General features: G+C 47.7%; 1 protein-coding gene across 1 annotated transcript in view; it reads right to left on the reverse strand.

Moving 5' to 3' along the window:
- LOC111143684 (lysophosphatidic acid receptor 3) overlaps window positions 1-11200 on the reverse strand; it is a 74591-nt gene extending 63391 nt beyond the window's left edge. The window contains exon 1 of the mRNA XM_022497512.1: window positions 11078-11200. The gene's annotated coding sequence lies outside the window, so the exon portion shown is untranslated. The remainder of the gene's footprint in view (window positions 1-11077) is intronic.
- Between the last annotated feature and the right edge of the window lie 1044 nt (window positions 11201-12244).

Genomic DNA, 12244 nt, shown 5'->3' on the forward strand with positions numbered 1-12244 from the left:
GTCTTGGAGGACCTCAAGGTGGGGATCGAAGAAGAGGGATGACAGAGGTGGGCCAAGCATAGAAGGTGGGAAGTCAGACAAGCTTAAGAACTTCGTCCAGAATGAAATGTGAATGTGGTGACTGTTGAGTGGGACGACTAGAACCAAACAGACCAGAAAGACTGGGAACTTCTTAAGGTTATTATGTTGCCATGGAAGCCACAGCTGGGCCTGGAAAGGCCCCTGCTCACTCTCCCCCAAGGAGCACACCCTCTCCCACACCCATTTCAGATATGGCTGCAGAGGGGAACAGACAGGAAGAACTTCACAGGAAACAAAGTCAAGGTCAGGGTCTTCGTGAGGCCTCTCCCAGAGAGTAGAAGCAGGAACCAGCCACAGAATGCCTCCACTGCCGGGGCTGAGAGGTTCTCATTCCTGCCCAGCAGGCTTTATTATTTCTAGGCGCCTGTGACTGCTACCAGTCTCCTGTTCCTGTGAATGGGAGTTTGTTTTATTTTTTTATATTGGTGTGTTTTATTTTATTATTTTTTAAATAAATATATGATGTATTATTTGTTTCAGAGGGAGAGTTTTATTTTTATGTGGTTTTCTCATTTCTCCTCTTCTATGAGATAGCAGATGCCAGCCAGTCAGAATAAAGAAAGAAAGGAACATTTCAGCACTGGCAGAGAAAACAGAGGTTAGAGAGGAAAAGGCTAGCCCTGTGGAGTCTGGTAAATTAAACCCTCTCAAGGCAAGCACGGCAGGCCATGACACCCAGGTGGGCAAGGGAACCTGGGGCAAGGAGCAGAAGTTTTGGCATCAGCTGGCTCTGGGTCAGAGGGATGCTTGTCACACTCAGCAAGGGCTTTGACCTGGCACACCTGCAGATTCAGCCAGAGCCTTTCCTTTTCTCCATAAAAAAGGCACCATCACTACAATGACTGGGATTGTTGAAGGATTAAATTAAAAGCGTCTATAAAGTGATTAGCAAGATGTCTAGCCCATAGAAAGTAATACATGGCAAATAGTATTTTCTAAGAAAGTTAGATAACTCAAAACTTCTTTTAAAAAGTCAGTGGAGGGTGGTTGGGTGGCTCAGTTGGTTGAGCACCTGTCTTCAGCTCAGGTCATGATCCTGGAGTCCCGGGATCAAGTCCCACATCAGGATCCCTGCTCTGTGGGGAGTCTGCTTCTCCCTCTGACCTCTTCCCTCTCATGCTCTCTCTCTCTCTAATAAATAAATAAGTAAAATCTTAAAAAAAAATAAAGTCAGTGGAATATACAACTGGCATTCTGAAAGTTTAACTGTTCATGCTCTGACACCTTCATCTAACAAGGAGTGATGACAAATTCATCCTATGGACGACTAAAATACTAAAATAACTTCAGTTGGAACGAGTTTCTCCCTGTCTGAGAATGGGCTCAGGACCACAGTGACTAAGCTGAAGGCACTACCACTTCCTTCTGCTGCCGCTTGAAACCAAGCAGAGAGGCAGGGATGGAGAAGGGGGTGGAGGAGGGAGAGCGGTGACAGCATGGTGGGGTAGAAGAACACAGACCTCAGGGTCTGGCTTCAAACACCAACAGATAAGCAGGTGAGCAAAGCAGTTAAAGTACATGGTTCCCTGGGACGCCTGGGTGGCTCAGTCGGTTAAGCCTTCGGCTCAGGTTATGATCCCAGGGTCCTGGGATCAAGTCCCACATCGGGCTCCCTGCTGGGTGGGGAGCCTGCTTCGCTCTCTCCACCTCTGCCTGCCACTCTGGCTGCTTGTATGCGCTCTCTACCCCCACCCCCGACGAATAAATAAATAAAATCTTAAAAAAAAAAAGAGCATGGCTCCCACACAAACACCAGACTCAGCAGTCAGAAACTAAGAGTTTTTCCTCTAGAATCAGGAACAAGGCAAGGATGCCCACTCTGGCCACTTCTGTTCATCATAGTACTGCAAGTTCCAGCCAGGGTAATTAGGCAAGATAAAGAGTGAAAAGGGATCCACATGGGAAAAGCAGAAGTAGAATTGTGTGTTCACAGGTGACATAATCTTATATAGAGAAAACCCTAAAGGCTGCACAAAAATCTAATAACTGAATTCAGTAAAGTTGCAGGATATAAAATAAACATACAAAAATCAGTTGCACTTCTATACACTAACAATGAACCATTCAAAAGGGAAGTTAAGAAACAATCTATGCACAATAACATCAGAAAGAGTAAAATGCTGAAAAATAAACTTAGCCAAAGAGGCAAAAAACTTAGACACTGAAAACTACAAGGCATCAATGAAAGAAATTAAAGGAGACACAAATAAATAGAAAGACATGCTATGTTAGTGGGTAGGAAGACTCAATTCCGTCAAAATGTCCATACTAGTCAAAGTGATTTAAAGATTCAGAACTAGCCCTATCAAGATCTCAATGGCACTTAAAAAAAAAATCCTAAAATGCATATAGAATGCAAAGGATCCCCAACAGCTGAAACAATCTTGAGAAAGAAGAACAAATTTGAAGGCTACATATTTCCTGATTTTAAAACATATTACAAAGCTACAGTAATTAAAACAGTACAGTACTGGCAAAAAGACATACACAGAAACCAAAAAGAACAGAATGGAGAGCCCAGAAACAAATCCATGCATACACGGTCCACTGGTCTTCAACAAGGGTGCCCAGAAGACACAGTGGGGTAAAGACAGTCTCTTCCACAAATAGTCTTGGGGAAACTTGGCATCCCCATGCAAAGGAGCACAGCCTCTGGAGCTACATGGCCTAGGTCAGAAGCCTTGCTTACCAGCAAGTTAGTTAATCTCTCTGTGTCTTATTTTCCTCATCTTTAAGACAGGGATAATAACAGTATCTTCTTCCTAAGACTGTTGGCAGATTTAAATCTGACATTCCTTTACAGTCATTATCAATAGGGTCTTGGGAAAGCTACTTACCCTCTTTGAGCTTTAATTTTCTCTGCTGTAAAAGGGAGACAAGTTCTAAATTGTTAGGTTATTGGGTAATTAGGACAAAATGAATGAAGTAACCAATGTAAAGACCTCAGCCCACTTCCAAGTCCAGAGGAGTCAAAAGAGTCCAGTAAATTGCCTTGTTCCCAATAGGACAGGAAGTGGGGGTCTCAACAGAGACTTCTAGGAAGGGGAGACCAGAAGAGGATACCCCTCCCCCAGAATGGGTGGGTCACCAACTTAACAACCCCAAAGCCAAGGCTGTCTCTCCTCTACCACCCTGTCCAGAGTCACAAACTGGTGTTTTTCACTACCACTGAAAACACTTAGATGAATATGTGTAAGAGGAGGTTAGCCAGCTGGGTTGAAACATTCTAATTATACTACCATGCTTGCTCTAGGCCACTCTGTCTGGATCTTGGAATAATCCATCCCAAAACACATTCATTGACATACCACTGAACAGTGGTCAAAGTAAGTTCCCATCTCTTTTCCCGTTTGATCCCACTGTGAGAGGACAGTGTAGCCTTCACCACGTTACAGAGAAGAAAACTAAAACTGGGACAGCCTGATTCACTCTCACCAGCCCTCATCCTTCTGGCCCCCAGACTCTTAGGCCACACTGACCACTGAAACCCTTTTCCCGTATTTAATTCTATGCCCCCACGAGAAATGAAATAACGGAGAACTATTCTCTATAACGACATTAATGCCTTTTGCAAGCATTTACTGATTCCAGAAGAAATATAATGTGATTATGGTAAATGTCAATAAAATTCGTAAGTGTATCCCCACTTAGAAGTTTTGACAAAAGTTTATGGGAAAAAGTCCATATAATCCAATGAAAACAACAAAATAAAACTCTAAATACATAACAAAAAATAGCAGTGATGACTCAGTTTGCCTGCTTCAGAGAAAATTCAGAACAAGCAACTGGGCTGACCTCTACCGCCCTGAACAATCTAACTGAAAAAAGGCCTTCTCCTAAACATTTGCTTTCCCCAACAACACCACAGTCTATCAGTTGAACGAGACCACAGAATTCAATTACCTGACTTACAAGAAATTAGACTGGAAATTAACAAAGAAAGACGAGTAATGATCTAGCCTTGCTGACATTCCTTTTCTTTTCCCTCTGTTGAGTAGTCATGGAATTTGCCTACGTGACAAGTTCCAACTACGTGATGGGTGAGTTCCACTGGTTCTGTTCTGGGGAACGCTACTCCACCATGGATCCTTCTCATCCCTGTCCAGCTAACATTTCCTCAGTGTTCATTCTATGCGGAGAGAGAGACAAGAGATGTGCAAACATTTCAAAGATGGAAAATGCCCCTGGGGAAGCTCCTCATCTAGAGCAGTAGGCGCTCAACCAGGGCTCATCCTCCACACACCCCTGCCCCAGGACATCTCACAGTACCTGGAGACACATGTGTTAGACCCAGCCGGGGGTACTATGGGCAGCCGGTGGGTGGAGGCCAGGGGTGCTGCTACACGTGCTACCAGGCACAGGACGGGCCCCACCACCGAGAATTATGGAGCCCGAGATGTCGGCTGTGCCAAGCTTGAGAAAGTCGGATCTAAAGGGTCAAGGTGACAACTCAAAGTGTCACAGTGCGGCAGGGTGACTATGGTGTGAGCTAGCAGAGAGACAAAAGTGAGGTACTAGCAGATGGGTGGGTAAACAGGTGACAGAAACAGTGCTGGCAAGGGTCTAGGGAAAATGGCATCTGCAGACCGCGTGGGTGAGAACGTGGAGGGATACAGCTTGTGGGGGGAACCACGGGTCAACACGCATTAAGAGCTTTAAAAATGTATATATACTATTTCTATCTTTGCTTTCTTTCCATTCCCATCTTCCCCTCTTCCTCTGCCTTCTCTTCTCTTCCTTCCCCAGGGTCAGCTCTCGGATGAGAAGGCGGTATGATGGGAGGCAGGGTGGGAGAGGCATGAAAGCCTGGGCTGTGGCTGGAGAGCCACGGAGAGTGCAGGCCGCTCACAAAGGCGCAGAGAGTCCCGGGGCGAGGCGGGGGTGGAGGAGGCGGGCGGGGCGGGGGTTGAGAGGGGCGGGCCGGGCAGCAGAGAAGAGGCAACGTTACAGAACCAGGTACAGAGGGGGCCAGATGGCCTCTCTGGTTTCAAGACGGGCTAGCGTGAGTAGAACAGGGGACAAAAAAGTAAAATAAAAGTAAAAAGATTGAGAATAACGGGCTACAAGCTTCCTACTGCCAGAGAAGGTATGTACAAAGATATAAAGGGGTGAGAATAGAAAGATTTCTGGCCATTGGGTTGGAGTTGGAGGCATTTGTTATGAATTCATGATTTTATAATACATAGCCTTCCGTGGAAAGATTTATAAACGTTCACATGCATATACATATATACGTGTATTTCCTACCTCTGTCCCCTGAGAGGTCTAAAGCAATGGCACTCCAGAAACAATGGGCACATCAACCTTCCCTATCTTTATAGTATCATTCTTTACCAGAAGGGAGACTGACTAGGTCAGGGAATGTAGAACAGAAGCCTGGAATATCTTGTGGTGCCAGAAAATTTTTAAATGCTCAGTGAGAAGCACCTGGGTGGTTCAGTTGGTTAAGTGTCTGCCTTCAGCTCAAGTCATGATCCCAGGGGCCTGGGGTTGAGCTCCACATGGCATTGGGCTCCCTGCTCAGTGGCGAGCCTGCTTCTCCCTCTGCCTGCCCCTCCCCCTTCTTGTGCACTCTCTCTCGTTTTCTCTCTCTCAAATAAGTAATTAAAATTAAAAAAAAAACATTTTAAATGTTCAACGAATAATGGGAATATCAAAAGGACACAGGAGCCAGCTTAGAGGGACTTCCGCTGGCCAAATGAGGACAAATTGAGCATCAGAATAAATAATAACGGTAACAGATGTCAACATTTTGAATACAAAAGGAATCCATGAATACATGCGAATAGAAATGAATAAATACACAAGGGAGAAAGCTCTTCCTTAGAGTATAATGCTAATGAGTAAACACGGACTACTGAGTGATGGAAATAAAGAAGCATCAGGTGGCAACCTTCAGAGAGGTGGGTAATTCAGGCAGAAGTCCTCCAAGGAATGGTAAAGGTGGCAGGTGGAGGTTTAAGGAGGAACAGGCTATTAATATAACCTCAGAGTACTTCCCTACAAACACCAGCAAATTTCAAAGGGAAAAATGGCGGATTTAAGGGGATTTAAGGGGAGGGAATCTGGATGACACCAACATACCCAGGTGCTCAAGGCACCTGTGTTAGGACAGTCTGACACGGAGCCCCTTCTAATGTGCTGTGTCCAGAAGAGCAGGGGACCACCAAAGACACAGCACCTGAGTCTGGTTCTGAAGAAACACCTGCCAGACCCAGATGGGGAATCCACCTACAGACTGTGAGACCCTGCAACAGTGGCAAGGACCCTAGGAACAGAGTAAGTCAGAGGAACTATTCCAGAAGGACATGACAAACAATGTAACTTGGATCCTAGAAAAAGCAGAAAAAGAGACACTGGGGCATTGGGGGAATGACTGATGAATTAGGAAGGGGTTCTGTAGACTGGATGGTAGAGAGTTGTACCATGGTCAACTTCCTGATTTGGTGGCACAATGACCAATTTTGTGTGTCAACATAACCAGGTTAAGGGGTGCACAGGTAGCTGGTAAAATATTCTCTGGGTGTGTCCCTGAGGGTGTTTCCAGAAGCGATTAGCACTTGAACTGTGAACTAACTAAAGAAGATTGCCTTCACCAATGTGAGTGAGTGCATCTTCTACTGAGAGCCTGAGTAGAACAAAAAAGAGGAAGAAGGTCGAATTTGCCCTGTCGCTTGAACTGGGAGATACACGTCCTGTCCTTGGACATCAGTGCTTCCGGTTCTCAGACCTTCAGACAGACTGAATGACATGACCCGCTTTCCTGGTTCTCCAGCTTACAGACGGCACATTAAGGGGCTTCCCAGCCTCCATGACCCTATGAGCCAACTCCTTTAATAAGCATTTCACACATCTCTCTCTATATATATCCTATCAGTTCTGTTTCTTTGGAGAACCCTGACGAATACAAATGCAATGGGGATATAGAAAAAGGTCATACTTATTTTCAGTTTAGTCTAGGGAAAAGGCCCCCATTCAAAGGACTAACCTATTAAAAATCAACCAGGGCAGGAGGCAAGTGAGTCAGTGAGTTCTCTATCTGAACTCTTGTTTTGGTCTTCAACAACTAGTTATCCCCAAGAGCTTTACTTTGGATTTCTTTAGCTCTCTTTGGGGAACAAATGCCTCTGACTGACTCCACTGCCCACCTTTGACTTATATGGTCTGACTCTATCTGGGGGCAGGTCCAGAATTTCTTTTTTTGTCCTTTAAAGATTTTTATGTATTTATTTGAGATAGAGAGCACAAGCGGGGAGGAGGGGCAGAGTAAGAGGAAGTAGCAGACTCCGCACTGAGCAGGGAGCCTGATGCGGGACTCAATCCCAGGATTATGACTTGAGCCAAAGACAGATGTTTAACTGACTGAGCTATCCAGGCACCCCTTTCTGTAGAGGAAGGGCTTTGGGGCCACCTATCTGTGAGGGGAGACCAGGGCAACCTTAAAGCTTTATTTACAAAGCAAGCCCACTGCTTTTGTTCAGATAGCATGTTTGTTCAGAGGGCCTTTGGATAAATTGGTGGCGTTTATGGAGGGGCTCCACTGCCCTCCAACCCAGCCCTGCCACCTGCCAAGCCATCCCTGAGAAGACCACAGAATCTGCATGGGGCTAAGGTAAGGCCAGAGCTAGCAGCACCTCCAGCCTCATGTCCCAGAGAATAATAAAGCTACCGGGCTAACAGATGAGTAAGTAGGGAGCTGACTAACATCTTTAGGAAGGGCTGAAGCAGGCTGTACAGGGCAGGTTGTTTTCAGAGTGACACCCAGTCTGGCCCAGCCTAAGATGTATGAATGATTCACATCTGAGGAGGGGAGGCAAGGTCTGTGGGAGCTAGTGATGTCAGGGGTCAAGGGAGGAGTTCAAGGCAAGAGGCAGACCGGACGGGAGGACAGGTGTCAGGTACCACACAGGAAGGGTCAGCAGATAAAGATGGATGAGGAATAAGGAGAAGGACATCAGCCTGGGGAACGAAGAGAGATAGGTGCCACCTGGGAAACCAAAACCTTCCTCTCACTGGGTACTAGTCTCCTGGCTCACCAGGAGAGCAACACATCTTTCAGACTCAAATTAAATAATTAGCTTAATTGTTCACAGCAGGGAAATGCACCGTGTTGGTTTAGTGCTTTGCAGGGTGGACCTTAGCAAGTTAGCAAGAAGGCACAGGCCAGGGAGGGTGGCATCAGGCAGTCCTGTTCAATGTCCAGCAACTGCACAACCACGCTCTTCTGACTCACTGGCTGGTGAGCCGGCTCTGTGTTTTTGTCCACTAAGCACTGAGATGAGCGAACAGTACAGGTGATTCTACAAGGGAATTATAGTCTCTTCGGAACTCTGCCCTGTGCCTCCGATCACACAGAGTTAGGTCATCTCAGTCCTGAAACTTCTGTTCCTTGTGCATTCCCCAAAGGGCAGTTTCGCAACCTCTGGCAGGATTTCCTCCCTGAAGTCCGCTTCAGCATGAGAGGGCAGGAGAGAGAGGTGTGGAGGGATGGCAGTTTAGCCCACCCAACACCCACACGGACACCCGACCACCCCCATGCAGCCTGCCTGGGGTGTCCCACAATGTTTATGTAGTCCTCGCTGGGTGCAAAGCTCTTTCACGTAGATGATTTCATGGAACCCACAACACACGCATGTAGGTAAAAAGGAATTACTATCCCTGCTGTATAAATGGGAAAACGGATTCAAGGACAACAAGTGGCTTATTCAAGGTCACAAGAACTCACAAAGGCAGGGCTGGGGCTAGAACCCAGACCGCTGTGCTCCAAGGGCCTCTCTAACTCAGCATTATAAAAGCACAAAGTCTCAGGGCTTCTGTGGACAGGGCCACACCCCTCACCTCAGCCTTCCTCATCCACGGTGGGACTAAGTCCCAGGGGACTCCTTCACAGCCATGCAGAATCCAGGATAAGCAACAAAGGACCAGCAAAGCCAAAGAGAAGGAGGCTCAGTCCCTGTAGGAGGAATGATGCAGGGAAGAGCAAAAGGGCCAGGAAACTGGGGAGAGCAAGAAGCCAAGTACGGGCAACACCTCTAAGTCGCCTCACCTATACCTTGGGGATCTACATTTGCACTCTTGCCAGAACAATGTACATTTGCACCCATGTTTACAGAAATACCAATATTTTAAAGTTTATCTTGGAGGAAAAGATGGCAATCAGCATTTAAGGAGTACTCTGCTAAGTGCTTTCTTTTCTAATCTTGGGAGGTGGATATAAGCTTCATTTTTACAGACAAGGAAATTAAGGCTTAGAGAAATGAAGCAAGGTCACAAAGCCTGGCCTGGAACAAAGGCTTGCCTGACTGTGAAGCCCTGCTCTTTTCCTTAGACTGCATTAATAATGCCCTGGGCCTGGGCTCTGCCATTTAGAAGCTTGCCATCAGGCTTAACCACTCTGTTGGGTCTAATCACAGACAAGAAAGCATTCTGAACTAATGTATCCTCCAAGGGGAATGGCTAATAGGTAATTTGAGTTATAGTAATTCCCATTTGAGTTACAAGGATTCCCTTGCCCCAGCCCAAAGAAATAAGACGTTGGCCTTATGTTATGGTGCATTTCTGCCCCGCGTCAAAAAGACGGAGAACTTGAGGGAGAAGCAGCCCACCGTGGGTCTGTATATATAACTTGGAGAGGGTGCGTCTTGGTTGCCGCGTGGCTACAATGCTGTGTGTGCATCTGTCCCCCTAAGTGTGTGTGTTTTGGAAAGATGAGAGAAAGCATGAGCATGTTGTAGACTCTCAAATGGGTTCTGAGGAACGTACTCCAAAAAAGCAATCACATGTCTTAACTGTTTTCATTTCAGTCTTCATTTACAGGAAACATATGCAGATCTGTTCTATCAAACCTCCTATAAAACAACCAGATACCTAAAATAAATCTGATTTAATATAAAGAGGCTGGTATCAGTTTACACATTTTTCAGATTTAGGGAAGAGGACATGTCATTTATAGTTAAATCAAAGCCAGAAATTTGGAACGCTAATGATAAAAAAGAAAATAAGAAGAATGTGCCCAAATGATCTGCTTTCCTAGTCACATGGTAGTGACAATCAGTATCAGTTATGTTCAGATGGTTAAATGTCCAGATCGGACATGTCTAGTACATGATCTAGGTCCATACAGTCTCAAGGCACAGGAGACAACTCTGGAAGCTTATCTCAAGTACATCAACCTTGCTGGCAGGATTTGTTTGCTGCTCTTTTTAGAATGGTCTAGTTTGTTTAGACAAGCATGAGGTTAACAGAACCAAGGTTGTGTGTTTCTAACTATGACTTCCAATTGAAAGAAAAAAAAAAGGAAAATTATATTTACTGGACTCAGACCACACAAATGTCTTAGGGGAAGCAGGGTTAGCAACTAGGGATTCTTCACTGGGAACTTCAACCACTCTCCTTAGCAACAGAAAAGTCCATGCACTGATGAAATGTCACACAGTGTATGGACGCATAACCTATTGGTAAAGAAGGGATCATCTGTCTGTAACTGCCATTTAGTTTATTCTCCGACTTAAACCCCCACACGTAGGAACCGTGAGAAGCTAAGCGGACCCGAACTTCTAAAGTAACATTCCAAGACCAGGTAATACTCTGGGCAGCAAAGGGGCGAGGAGGGAGAAATGCGTTGCAAAGACAATAACAAATTACAGAGACACGTTTCGTGGAAATTACTCAGTTAAAAAATTGCTTTTGAGGGCTGTTTTAATGATTACCTTAATAAGACTAAATTGTTTCCAATATTCACCGTCACTACTCAAATTACAAGTTGAGAAACTTCTAAGCAATTTTGGGTCGTCGCAACTTGCTGCGGGAATGCAATAAAGTAACAATGCTACAGAACAAAGCACTTTTGTCTGTCGCTGGTGAGGGGGATCGCGGGCACCTTCGCTCACTCACAAAGCACCACCCCCCACAGTGTTACCAGTTGGTTAATAATCTCTATTTCCGGAATCTTTATGCCTTGCACATTTCCAGCTTTTTCGCGGACACACCATCGTACCGGGCGTAAATGGAGGCTGAAAAATGTGACATCCCTGGGCTCCGCCGGAGAATCTCAGTTAACCGTCGACGGGTGTTAAGGCCGAGCTCGGAAAAGAAGCACCTGGGCGAAAGCGGAGGGAGCCTGCGCCGCGCTCCCGGCGCCCTGCCCACCACACAGCACGCGCGGGGCAGCGCCGATCTGGCATCCCGGTGGCTTCTCGCGCCAAGGAAAACAGTGGGGGAGAGGGCAACATGCCCCCCCGCCCCCCCAGAGAGTCTCGTCCCAGGTGCTCGGAGTGGGTTTGGCGCCCGCCGGGCCGCCAGGCAACCCTGGAGTGCCGCGGATCCGGCCCGGCGGAGGTGCGCCCCAGCCTCTTCCCAAGCGCGCCCCGGCCCGCCCGGGCTCCGGGAACCCTCCCCGCGCCCGGCGCCCGCACTCACCGCTCACGCTCGCCCGCCACCGAGCCCGGGAGCGGGGGCCCCTGCGGCTGCCACATGCCCTCGGGGCCGAGCGCGACGAGGCGACCGGGGGCCGGGCTCTGGCCGGGCGCACGGGGCAGTGGAGGACAAGGCGGGTGGGCGGCGGCGCGCCTCCTATCCAGCGGCTTGTGACACGCCCGGAGCCCAAAGAAAGTTTGGCGGAGCGAGGGGTGGCGCCGAGGGGGCGCGTCCCCGCCCTGCCCCGCCCTGCCCCTGGCGTCCGAGCGTTCCCACGGGAGAGCGCCCCCCACCGGCGAGGCACGGATCTGTGCGCCCGGGCGTTCCTGTGGGTGCTGGCCTGCCTGGAACTGGTCCCCACGAGGGTGGCAGGCCCGAAGCAGGACATGGCACCCACTAAAGGACCGTGAGCAGCCACGGGGCTCACAGAGCCATACCTCGGAGCGCGGTATTAAAGCGCTGTCCCTCGCTCCTCACTCTCCTGGGAGAGATGTGAAGGGGCTGAGGGTAAGTGCGGCCCAACCCTTCCAGGGGAGGCAGGCTCACTGCCAGGCTGAATGCTTGCTCTAAAACTTGAACCCTAAAGCTACCCCAGGGTGCAGGCAGCCCCGAGAGGGCAAGCATATTCACGTGCTTCTGACCTGGAGCCTTTCCTGGGCATCTTTTTGTTGAAACAAGATATTTAAAAACAAAACAAAACAAAAAAAAAACTTACAAGTTCTTGAGAGAGGCTGTTTAACCTCCTGGG

The sequence above is a fragment of the Enhydra lutris genome, unplaced genomic scaffold (assembly GCF_002288905.1).
Source record: "Enhydra lutris kenyoni isolate GAN:26980312 unplaced genomic scaffold, ASM228890v2 scaffoldscaffold9, whole genome shotgun sequence".
NCBI lineage: Eukaryota > Metazoa > Chordata > Mammalia > Carnivora > Mustelidae > Enhydra > Enhydra lutris.